The sequence below is a fragment of the Amblyomma mixtum genome, chromosome 9, assembly GCF_055824585.1.
Source record: "Amblyomma mixtum isolate Tamu chromosome 9, ASM5582458v1, whole genome shotgun sequence".
NCBI lineage: Eukaryota > Metazoa > Arthropoda > Arachnida > Ixodida > Ixodidae > Amblyomma > Amblyomma mixtum.
The window spans coordinates 64622629-64635817 of NC_143020.1; positions in this window are offsets into that span (position 1 = coordinate 64622629).

Sequence of the window (13189 nt, forward strand, 5' to 3'; positions counted from 1 at the left end):
AGCCACGGGAACGGTGTGACGTCACATCCACCGGAAGTCGTCACGACATAGTGAAAATTGTCACAGAATGGTCGGGAAAACGCCGGATTTGGGTCAAATTAGATAGAAAAATGCGTCAGTGGACGTAATTGACGCTTAATATCCCCGAAAGATGTAGAATTTGAGTATCGATATAGCTACGGGAACGGTGTGACGTCACATCCACCGGAAGTCGTCAAGGCAGTGTCCTCGGCTTTCGGCTCTCAACACTTTAGTTGGCAAATTGTCCTCGGAATTTTTTTTTTAAATGTGTATAGTTCGATCCATTTGTTCCTCGACGACGACACAAGGAAAGGGCCCAGCCGGTCCACGCCCACTTGTTGGAATGGTGCCGTAAGCGGCAGTATGGGTTGGAGAAGCCCTGCAGATTTCACGGGTGGCGTTTTTCGCCGCTGGCAGTCGCGGAACGTCTTCACGTAGTGCTGGAATGTAGGCAGCCTCTTTGGCCAGCAGTACTTCGAATGGATGCGTGCGAATGTTCGGGCAACACCCAAATGGTCAGGCGACGGCTCGTCGTGGCCGGCATACAAGATTTCTGGACGGAGTTCGGATGACATAACCCGAAGGAAGGTTTCCTTGCTATGTGCGAAGTTCCTTTTGTACAGGACGTGATCTCGGAGGGGGAACAGCGACGTCAAGGCCCTCGAGATGCTCGATGAGCGGGCGCAAATTGGGGTCAGCCCGTTGACGCTGGGCCGTATCGGACGACGCCACAACGGCAAAAAATGGGAAGTCGTCCTCGGTGTCAGGCGGTGCAGCGTCAACAGGTGCACGGGACCAACAGTCGGCATCGTTGTGCTTACGACCGGACTTGTAGACACCTGTGATGTATTCTCGGAGCCGGAGGCTCCACCTCGCAAGCCGATCCGAGGGGTCTACACGCTAATTTACAAGCCTGCTAGCTAGCCCGTTTTAGCTGTATTCTGATGTGCTACACTGCTGACAATGCTATGCCGCAAAAAGCAGTTCTAACAGAAAAAGGCTATTTTTACAAATAGTTTGTAAAGTCTTAGGTGAAACACCTTGTATATGTCTGGGGCGGTTTGCTGTAATAAATTTACTAAACCGGATGCACGCGTCAACCTAAGCCCTTTTGAATTCATTGCCGCAAATACGTCCAATGCTGTGTTCCCAACTCCGAGACTTGCGACTAGGTTTTCAGGGAAAGAAGGAACGGGGGAAAAACATTGAAGGAATTGATAGCAGCGCTTCACTTCTGAGCACGTTCTTGTACAGCGATTTATTTCTCGCAGGAACACCAGGGTGTTATGGGACTTACCGACGCAGAATTCTTCGTTGGACACTTCCTGACTATCATGATCACCTGTTGTTTAGAAAGCGCCAGCGTGATGGGTCTCTTGTACTACAGCAAAAAAAATGCGCTAGCCTGGGCCCATGACATGGATCCCACCTTGGTAGCGTTCTCCTTCTTCATGTTTGCAGCCGGCTTTTCGTTTGAAATCATCATGCTAACTTGGATATTCCCAAAAGGTAAGCACCGAGTGAAACGAAGGGGCCCTTTAATTGAAGACACACTGAGTCTCATCCGTATGCCACCCAGCCGTAGTATGATGTCTTAGTTCTTGAGTTCCATTGGTTGTTTTGGTTTGCCTGCTTGTCTGTTCCGTGGCGTTTTTATCGGAATGCTCCACAGTATTCTGCATACTGTACTATACTTAAGTATCGTTAGTTCTCCCCGGACGTGTTGCGAGTCATTGAACTTTATAGTACATCCGGCGAAAGAAAAGTTTCATGCTTTCACTCTGCGCGTGGGTGGTGAAAAGATGGTGGTGCTTGTAGCTCTGCGAACCATTCGATCACACAAGCTCGCTCGTCTACGACGTCCACTTGAAGCGTGGACAAGCACACCGGAAGTCAGGACGTTTGATTTGATTCAAGTGGGAAATCGGCAGCTAATGCTGCAGCTAACTTTGTAAAAAGTTAGCTGCAGCATGCTTTGCACTCTACAAATGCCGAGATTATTTTGGTAATGACATACTCAGAACTATTTATTTCTCAATTTTTCAAAGCCAGTTATCATATTGCATTGAATCATGCGGCCACACCTACCAATCTTATTTGGAACCACTTAGGGTCTTGCAAAAAAGGGCAATTCGATTCATTTCACATTCAGGATACAACGCCCACACTGCTCCTCTTTTTAAACAGATGGATATACTGCCACTACAATCATTACTTGAATACAGGACTGTCTTGACAATACACACATGCCTTACAGACAATTACCCGTTACACTCATCGCTATTCTGTATCCCACCACTATGCACTCGCAACGCCACTCATAGAAATTTCCTTCTTCCGAAAACAAAAAATGTGTATGGAGAAAGAAGGATGGCCCATGTTGGTAGTAAGCTGTGGAACAAGCTTCCAAGTGAACTCAAACATTGTAAAACTTTTCCTGCGTCACTGAAGAAATATTATAAACAATGAGTGAAGCCACCGCTTTTTTTTTTCTTTTCATGTATTTTTGTGTGTTTGTATCTGTTTGAAAAAGAGGCTTGGTGCTCTGAATATTGTTGCTCTATGTACCCATTTATGTCTTTCTAATTTCATGAGCTTTTATATGAATGTAATTAATTTTTGTTATGCCTGCAATTTTCTTTGAAACTGAATTGCATGGATCCCAACTAGCTTTTAGCTAGGGATCCAGATGTTTTAACAAGCATGCCTTGTATGAATGTGGAGAAATAAAAATTGAATCAATCAATCAATCAATCAATCAATCAATCAATCAATCAATCAATCAATCAATCAATCAATCAATCAATCAATCAATCAATCAATCAATAATTCAAAGTTTTTTAAAACGCCTCGAGCGTGTAGATCGAGTTCCCGCTGTAAGACGACCAGCTCAGAATCCTCTTTAGTGCACCTTTAAAGAACTGCTAGCGCCCAGCGTTTTGTGACTGGCTTCGGTATATGCGCTGTTATTTATTCTGGGGTACCCTTTATTGTTAGCATGGCGCTCCCTCTCTTCTGTTAGTTCATGTCTGTGTATTTGCACTTAATTACTACTACAGCCAATAAAATAACCGAGTATGTATTTCGATATCCTATGCACTGCATTGATCATGCTTTGCAGTTCATGTCCTGAGTGACTTAGCAAGGCCATGTCATTAGCGAATCGCAAATCACTTAGGTATTCGCCATTAACTCTTATCCCCAACTGTTCGCATTTCAGGCCGCGGAATACCTCCTGTAAACAGGCAGTAAATAGCATAGGCGAGATCGTGTCTCCCTGCCTGACACCTTTCTTTGTTGAAATTTTATTGCTGACTTCATGGAGAACTATGGTAGCTGTGCAATCGTTATGAATATCTTCCAATATTTTCACATAACACTCTTCTACATCCTGATTCCGCAATTCCTCCATGACTGCTGAGGTTTCTACTGAGTCGAATGCTTTCTCGTAATCAATGAACGCTATATACAGGGTGTCCCAGCTAAAAGTAACCAAGCTTGTAAAAAAGAGGATGATCCCTAGCCGAGTGAGACCAACTGAGGGTTGTTGCCAGTCGCGTGTCCTAGTCTGTAGTATTTTTTTTATTATGCAAACATGATTAATTAGCAGAGACTAATTAGCTAACTTTTTAATTATTGCCTACAGGAAGAAAGTGTCAATGCAGGAGTTGTATATCCCTTAGAAAAATAACCGTTTGCCGTGTTTGTAGCCAAGTACCACTGATACAACTTCTTTTATTTGACTTAAAAGATAGCCCGCGAAATACAAAAGGAGCCACGTGATAGGGAAGCAGTTTCAGCGCTCCCAGACGACCGGCCAAGCAAAGACATTCGCTTATCTTTGCAACGTTGTCCCGCACGGGGTTCGGCGTTTTGCGATGGTTGCGAGATATACGCCAGCAATTCTCGTATCGGCGCTAGGGCGACCGTTTCTTCAGCGCGTGACGGTGCAAGTTAGCGGCACGGCCACATTCCTATCACTCGAGGCGAGGTTACGCGTGAAAAAGCGCTCCATGCGAGCCGCGCTTCACTTCCTTGAAAAGCAGCACCCGCTCACTTTCCATGACGCATAAGCAGTTCCTGGCGCATATCTCGCCGCCACCTCAAAACGCCAAACGCTGTTCGGGACAGCGTTGCAAACATAAGCGGATGTCGTTGCTTGATCGCTCGTTTGGGAGCGCTGTAACTGCTTCCCTATCACGCGGTTCTTTTTGTATTTTGCGGGCTTTCTTTTAAGTCAAATAAAAGAAGTTGTATCAGTGGTACTTAGCTGCAAACACGGCAAACGATTATTTTTCTATGGGATCTACAACTCCTGCATTGACACTTTTTTCCTGAAAGCAATAATTAAAAAGTTAGTTAATTAGTCTTTGCTAATTAATCACGTTTGCGTAATAAAAAATACTGCAGACTAGGACACGTGACTGTCAACAACCCTCAGTTGGTCTCACTCGGCTAGGGATCATCCTCTTTTTAACAAGCTTGGTTACTTTTAGCTGGGACACCCTGTATAGGGGCTGGTTATATTCTGCGCATTTCTCTATCACCTGATTGATTGCGTGAATATGGTCCATTGTCGAGTAGCCTTTACGAAAGCCTGCCTGGTCATTTGGTTGATCAATGATTTAGACAGGCAGAGCAGAACGGTGGGGCTAAAAATTAACATGCAGAAAACCAAAGTAATGTTCAACAGCCTAGCAAGGGAACAGCAGTTCGCAGTTGGTAGCCAGGCGCTGGAGTAGTAAGAGAATATGTCTATTTAGGGCAGGTAGTGACAGCTCATCCAGATCATGAGAGGGAAATAACTAGAAGAATAAGAATGAGGTGGAGCGCATATGGCAGGTTATCTCAGATCATGAATGGCAATTTACCAATATCCCTCAAGAGAAAAGCATACAACAGGTGTATCTTATCGGTACTCACCTATGGGGCAGAAACGTGGAGGCTAACAAAGAGGGTTCAGCTTAAGTTAAGGACAACGCAGCGAGCTATGGAAAGAAAAATGATAGGTGTAACGTCAAGAGATCGGAAGCGGGCGGAGTGGGTGAGAGAACAAACGCACGTTAATGATATCCTAGTTGAAATCAGGAGGAAGAAGTGGGCTTGGGCAGGGCATGTAATGCGAAGGCAAGATAATCGCTGGTCCTTAACGGTAACGGAGTGGATTCCTAGAGAAGGCAAACGTAGCAGGGGGCGGCAGAAAATTAGGTGGGCGGATGAGATTAAAAAATTTGCGGGAATATGGTGGCCGCGCCTGGCGAAGGACAGGGTTAATTGGAGAGACATAGGAGAGGCCTTTGCCCTGCAGTGGGCGTAGTCAGGCTGATGATGATGATGATGATGATGATGCACTGGATTTGCCTTTCTTTCAAGGGTGGATAGCGGTCATAGGTGCCTTTCTACTGTGGAACGTATTGCCAAGCAATGTGACAAAAGCCGCGGAACCACTGAGCTTGGCTGGATACATCCTGTTGCCGAAGTTCGACAAGCTCGCCACGGGTTTCTTCCCATCCAGCGGTCTGTCTTCTGTGCTGAGGATAATCGCCATCACCAGAGACTACGAAAGTAGGTACCACTACTTTTGGACTCTATATATGTGCTAGAGGGCAAAAGAATGGATTCCCCAGTCTACTGGGACGGAGAAATAAGAGTGATAGCATAGCTGGACTCACCCTTCAAACCCGCGAAGGCCCAGTCACGGGCCTCCTGGTTCACATAGCGACAGATGGCGCTGAATACCGGTCTGGAGCGTCTGCCGATGTATGGCGACAATGTTAGATAGCCGTATGGGTAAACATGGGCCACATGGACCAAGGCCATAGAACCAGCATTCTCTTCGGTAGTACGGGTTTTCGGTTACAACATAGAGGCACCAAAAGAGAGGAGGAGGAGGACAAACTTCTATTCTAAAACTGTACTGCGCTTGTCTTCTCGAGTGGAGCCCTCAGTCCAGGCTCCATGTGCGGCCGCGATCCTGCAGGCCCGCCGGAGCAGCTGTCGCTGGTCTTGCGGGTTCGTGCCGGTCAGAGCGGTCTCAAGAAGGGCTCTCAGTCCATGACCCCGTTTTCCACAGCTATTTTCTCGGCATGCTCGATGAGCCGATGCTGGTCGGTCAGCTCCGTGCTTAACATGGCAGTTTGTCGGGGCTAGTCGGTACATTGTTCAAACTGAAGGCACAGCGCACGAAAGACAGGACTAAGGCAGAGACAAACGCAGCGCTGACTTGTGACTAAAAGGCTTTATTGCTCGCACGCAATAAATAGGCGAAAAGGAGCACAATCAACAGATACAACAGCATCAGTGATGATTGTCAAAAAAACACAACGAACAAAAACACACAATCGCACCCTACACTTAGCGTACTCAACTGTTAAGATAGTCATTTTCTTTTTGTGTTAGTGCGACGGAAGGCTTGCTGACGCAATTGTCAAGGCCCCGGTGAATTTTATTTTATTTATTTTATTTCAAGATACCCCTAAAGGCCCTCTTCACGAGGGTATTACATAAGGGGTGGTAAAAATTTCAACTTGAATACATAGAAGGAACATTAACATAAGTAACAGGGCAAAAAAAAGCAAGAAAAGAGCAATAACTGGTAGTCAGCAAGAATCGAAATGTGGCGGAACAACAAGACACAAAAAAAAACAATAAAAAAAAACAAAAGAGCTTCAAAGATTTCCCGCGTACGTTGGTCCTTATGTTTATACAGTATTGAAGTACGGCTGAAAAAAGGGGTGCATTTACAAGAAAGCCAATGTAGAGCCAGATTGCTTTTGGGGGGTGGTTTTAGGGAGCGTTTATGTTCACTTAGGCGATCATGGAGGCAATGCCCTGTTTGGCCAATATAACACCACCCACAGGATAACTCGATCTTATACACAACATTTTTACGGCACTGCACATATGCTGAATTGTGATTTTTTTCACATCCGGCAGGTGGAGGTCCTTCACGGTTGGCGGTTTTACACAAGCGCTGCAGTTTGTTAGGGGCAGTAAAGAGGACTCTGAACCCGGATTGGCCGGTAATCCTTTTCAGGCTATGTGATACCCTGTGCACATAAGGTATCACCGCGAAGTTTTGGTTTTCTGCAACAAGGGAACTGGTTGTTTTCGTCCTGAATTCGGCAAGAATCTTCTCCGCTTAGTCCTGTCTTTCGTGCGCTGTGCCTTCAGTTTTAACATGGCATCTTACCAAGAGGAAGGGTTGGGCATGGTTATGAGTGGGACGCCTTCGGGTGATGGTGTGCAGGCCCAAGCGGAATGATAGTGTAGGTCGGAATTCTTGGCAGCTCGGGCATTTGTCCGGATGGAAGATGGGGAAGAACAAGTGTTTGTGACATAGGTCAATATACGTGTGAGTTTGAAGCTGACGCGATGCCACAGCTTTGGCCTTGGTCAGTGTTGGGTTCGGTGGTGGCAGTGTTATTCTTTGTGTGCGGAAATATTCTGTGATGTGAGTGTAAATGTGCATAGCCGTGAAGATTCCCTTCGTGTCTGCTTACTCCCCTGTTCCGTTGAGAGCGCCTGGAAGGTTGCTGCGAAGCCTGCGCACTTGCTGGTGGAAGCGCTTGAGTGCATGCCACAGGCACAAGCGTTTCCTCACTCGGAAGATTTGTAGCTCTAATAAAAACGGTTGTTCTTAGTTGTTTTCAGCGATTTGGTACCTTTCCACCAACCCCAATATGATGATCTGTTTGAACTGACAATCAGGAATAATACAAACGAATCGGTTTGCAGAGCTTGTTATCGCCTCCTCAAGGATATTTTGGCCCGGCAAGGCATAGCGCAAAATGAGCCTCTGGTTGCGCGTTTCGTATTATAGCGTTTAGACTTCCGAAAACGCAATAAAAAGAGATGCTTACCAACACATACATGACGGAAGCTAATAGTCGCGGAAACCAAGGAGAATATCGGCTGCCTTTTTTTTAACTTGTAGTTTTCATCAATGAGAGATTAATAAAAGCAGAAGAAAAAACAATCCCCACGATGGGATTCAAACTACGAGCTCAAAATTTTGCGTTCACAGAGTTTAACAATGCACCTTGCTCGTTTATGTATTTTACGGCCATACCTGAGATGGCAGTGCCGTAAAGGCCCGAAAGGACCATAAGCAGCACCAGAGGTGTGTTAACAACGAGATAGTTATTATGTGTGAGGTTAAAAACTTGTATAAAAAAGAATGAGTTTAGAGGCTGCAAATAATGTGCACTTAGATGCGGCCAACAGAGTTAAAGGTATGCGATCTCATGGCCAGTGTACTAGGCAGGAAAAAAAAAAACTTAAAAATGCCGCATATGCATAACTGACCACTTTCCTTATCATTGCAATCTATTTGAATGAAATGTAGGCTGTGCTTAAGTCTGTTTCTCATCTACTTTTCGAGACGGCAGTCAGAAAGATAGAACACAGATGGGCAAAAAATAAAATGTGCTCCAGGAACCATGTACTAGAATCTAGGTTCTATGTTTATGTCGACACATTTGCAGTCGGTATATGCGTAAAGTTTTAAAGATCCATTTAGTATCCGTATGGAGGAACATTTGTAAAAGAATTATAAAAATTACACCACTATACTTTGGAGGTCCCAGCCTCCTAACTATAACGGGCTTTCAGGTTTTGTTTTTTGGTAGTTGGCTTTCACTAGTGCATCCTTGATTTCGTCCTCTTCGATATTAGTGAAGGGACAATAATATAAAGGGACGTTCAATTCGCTTCCCTTCAAGGGCGCTCGATTGGTTTTAAAAAATGCTCCTTTCTAGGACCTCTTCATTTTTAATGTGTGGTGAGGGCAGAATTTGCTTGAACGAATTCGCGGGGCGGATTTTCTCCGTCCCTTTGTGCGGTTTTTCTATGTTCAAAAAAATTTCAAGCGCGTGCAAAAAGATATGGAAAAACAGAGTTTCAACATGTAGCATGTTGTTTTCAACATGCAGCAGGTTGTGAGAGGCGCCGACATGCAGCATTTTTTTGTCCAAAACATGTTTCTAAATCACAAGTAGCAGTTCTAAGACACAATTAGTCAAAAATCAAAACTTTAATAGATTGTGTTTCTCTTGAATGCGACCCCGTGCTGTCCAGTGCAAGTACAAGGTAAAGAGCCCCATGTGGGAAAAAGTTATTCGGAGACACTCAGTTACATCTTCCGTAGACTATCTGGTGATGTGTGATGTGTTAACCTCTACGTACTACTGCTTAAAATCTTTTGCCTAATCATTCATAGCGAAGTCAAGTTGCGTCGCGATCTTAATTATCATCACTGTCTCCGTCGGATTTTAGACAGAATTTTAATGCTGTCGAAATTCACTATCTCTTTTCATAAAACCTAAAAAAAGTAGAATCTTAAATCTTTAAGAGCGGTCGCCTAGTTTCGTCATGCAATAAAATGCTCTGCTTCTTTTCCGATTTTTTTTTCGGCTACAATAAATATCCTCCTTAAATATGGCAGCGCAAAGGAAACTGAGAGCACATCGAACAAACAGAGACCACAGGACAAGCGTTGGGCTGCTGCGTGTGCATCTGTTTCTGATTTTTTTTTTCTCAAGAAATCTAGCCAGGGCTTCACAAAGCGAAGCGCTAGATTCTATATATCCCTGGGAGCTTTGTTTATTTCTGATATCAGGTGGAGATTTCCACTGCGACGCGTAGTTGCTGTCATCAACAGCTACTGCCAGTCTTGGACGGCATGTTAAAAATGGTGCGTCAGTGGCCGAAGTGGTCCATGAAAGACGGTGTTCACTTGGAAAGCAGAAAAACGCAAGCTTCGCTTTTGAATGCAGGATTATCTCGCTTATCCCCGAATGAAAAAACATATCACCGGTGGCTTAACGTATGAAGCTTCGTCCTGTAAAGAAAGCACGTTAAGTTCTGATGGAAATAGTTCTCCTCCTTCTCTCCAAACAGCTGCACTGCAGAGCGCGTCAGAGACATGACGCTATGAACAATAAAGCACATGTTTTGTTCTCAAGAAAAGCCTTCATTGTCCCCTTTCCGTTACAAACTGCTAAATTTTCCAGAGGGTGGAGGGTGGTCCGTTATCACCAAGAACGCGCTGGAGAAAGATAACATCACTATTGTGGAGATCTGGGCGATGATGCTGCTCGCCGACCTTGTCATGGCGTTCTTGGCCTGGTACTTTTCTAAGGTTCTACCCTGGAGCACGGACAACCCCCAAACTCCTTTATTTTTCCTAATGGTAAGTATGTTCATGGCTTGTTACATTGACCCTCGCAAAGTGAGCCTCGGAAAGAGATTTGTAGTAATCGGGCCAAACGTTCCTTTTCTCTCTCTTTCACTGATGCTTCCGCTGCTACCATTATTGGCCGCACAATTCCGAGAGGTGTCGTTGTACTGCACACAGAAGAGTTTAGACTTTTCTCTTTGTCTCTTGAGGTGAAGGGATACTGTAATGCAACAACACATCCGGCCTCTTTCATGCGCCTACTCGAATTCCTTCCTATAAGTATATCGCCGAATATGTCATTGCCACTAACATCACAAGCCTAAATGAACGAAGTTCTACTCGGTGATGTGGTCAGTGCGAAAATTTTCGGTTACAATATATACTGTATGAATGACTACTGGGCCGCCATTTTTCCAGGCGAAAGTATTTGATTCACATATCGAGTTGAAATGCCGGTGTGATACCACATAATAAGAAGCTAACTCGTAAAGCAACCCACCATTCAAAACAATACCAAGAGTTACTTAAGGCGTAGATGCACGCCCACTGCTCCGGTGTGAGTTGCTCCTCCCGTGGTACCTCTTGCCGCAGTGATCCGGTTCAGTGGTTCCGTGGCACACACGCTCGGCTGATGAACTCAAACTTGTTAGTTTGATAACGGTCAACACGACGAAAAATTGTTCGATTACTGAGATTCCGGTACCTATCATCTCTCTCTTGCTTCGGCATGTAAAGACCAGTTCCTAAATCGTTGCGCAAAACTTATTAGCTGAAATTCAAGCATGTGCAAGCGTTGCGCTGGAACGGAGAACTTTTGGCGCTATCCTAATCGGCGGATACTTTAGCCGCAGCAAAAAGATCGTTGTACTGTAATGTTCTATAACACCCAAATCTTTGTATATAGGATGAGGAGTGAAAGATTGTACACTGAACAACATCATAAAGGCCTTCCCAAGGCCAGCTACAGAAAGCGCTGGCTGTTGGGAACAGGTTGTTTTAAATTGTGTATCCAAGCGCTAAATAGTGATCAGAACACAATGTGCAAATCGCATGTCACGAATTTGCGACACTGCAGAGTATAGGGTGAAATTTCTTTTCGGGAAGCCACCCACAACTCAGAACTGACTGCTTACTTGAAGAAGGCGCGTGTGGCATCAACGACGAGATGTAACTAGCATTCTCTCATATCAAAGTAATATTCATTGAACTATATGCAACACCATGGCAGGAATTATTCAGAAAGCACTGTCAAGCGCTGGTTTTAGCAACCAAATTTGCCATTATTCAAAATCTGGCTTTCAACATGGTCAGAATTTCAGACAAATTTTGGATACCTACAGTCACTGTGAAGAGTGAAAACATAGCACAGTGCACACATTGCCTAGAGTGCACAGATTGGGGCGTAGTTCACAACACATATAAGGCGTAGTTTCACTCCCGGTAGCATGTTAAGAAATTCCGCAGAATTAATCGTTCTCTTTTCTGCGTATTATATTATGAGCGAGCAGATCTCCCGAAGGAAGACAAAGAAGACCCAGCACCCGCGTTTGAGTTATCGACCTTCACGCAAGCAATACCCTGCAGCAAAGCTCAAAAATTCCCCTTCACCCATCGCTCAGGAATGCTTCCACTGTGTCCACACTGAACGGTTGTCGCCGCTGCCTGATTTCACGCAGATGTGTATATTAGTGTTGATATAACATTTCAGCCGGCCTACTGGAAGCCCAAAGAAGGTCAAACAGCTGAAGACACTCCGGAACAGGGAGATCCCGCCCGATTCGAGGAGCTTCCTGCCGACACACCTACCATTATCGTCGCCAAAAACCTCACCAAGGTGAGCGCAGTATTTAGAATACTCGATATATATTTTGTATTTAAAAGGAAATCATACTGAGTACCCTTGAAGAAATGGCGTCGCTCGAATTCTGTTAATTCACGCTCCGCAGCTCAGGAGCTGAGCTGCGGAGTGACGCTGCCGTAAATGGTAATCAGGTGTCATTAAAGTTATTGATAGGGTTTGCTGAGAGATGGGGACAATTCTCTCTGAGAGCGGCATCTCGAGCTCGAGCGTGGATCGGTCGCATCTGCGACCCTAAATTAATCGTGGGTACGGTGAGATATTCTGAGGATGGCGGGTCAGGAAAACGTACCAGCGAAGCGGGTGGGCAGCATGTCCATCTAAACGTCATGAGCGCGGCGAATATAGTGGACTGACCAGTGGCGTGCTCATTGCAGTTTACCCAGTGTAGTGTGGTTCCATAGTGGAAAGTTTCGGACGCAATTCTTATTTGGGTACCATCCCTGCTCTCTACTGTCAACGTGCTTTAAACAATAGTAAGCTGACATTTCAATTAGATAATTCATTCCGGAAAAAGAGGCCTCGAGCCTGGCTGTGTTTCTCTAGCAAGCATTACACTATTAATTCGAGATGTTCGTATGCAAGAAAACGCTGGTGGCCACGCCGGTCACCATAAGTAGCCGATGTTTCTTACAAATATCAAAACTGCTTGAAAAATGCCATTATATTTGCATTTATGTATGCAGAAACCTGCATATATAAACCTGCCGTGGCCATTGCAGGTTGAGAAATTTCCTCGTCTCTCTAAAGATCTGGAGAAGAGTGAATAGACAATGAAGAAACACTGTCGGGTCAATATATAATTGTATGCTAATCAAATTTTGCCCCTCGGTGTTAGCACAGCTTTGGTGTTGCACGGTTGAAGCGGTTTTTTTTGCCCCATTTCAGGTGTTTGGACAAAAGCCGGCCTTGAATGGCCTCGACATGAAAGTTTACGAGTCCAGGATCACGGTACTCCTCGGACACAACGGCGCGGGGAAGTCTACATTCATGAGCATTCTTACAGGTGAACAGCACAAACCAGCTCCTTTGTCCTGTGGTGCAGGAGTTAATCTTATAATGCCTGGAGTAACAAGCATAAACATGGTCATTAAAATTTAGACAGGTTTCATTTCTTATCAGAGAACTAC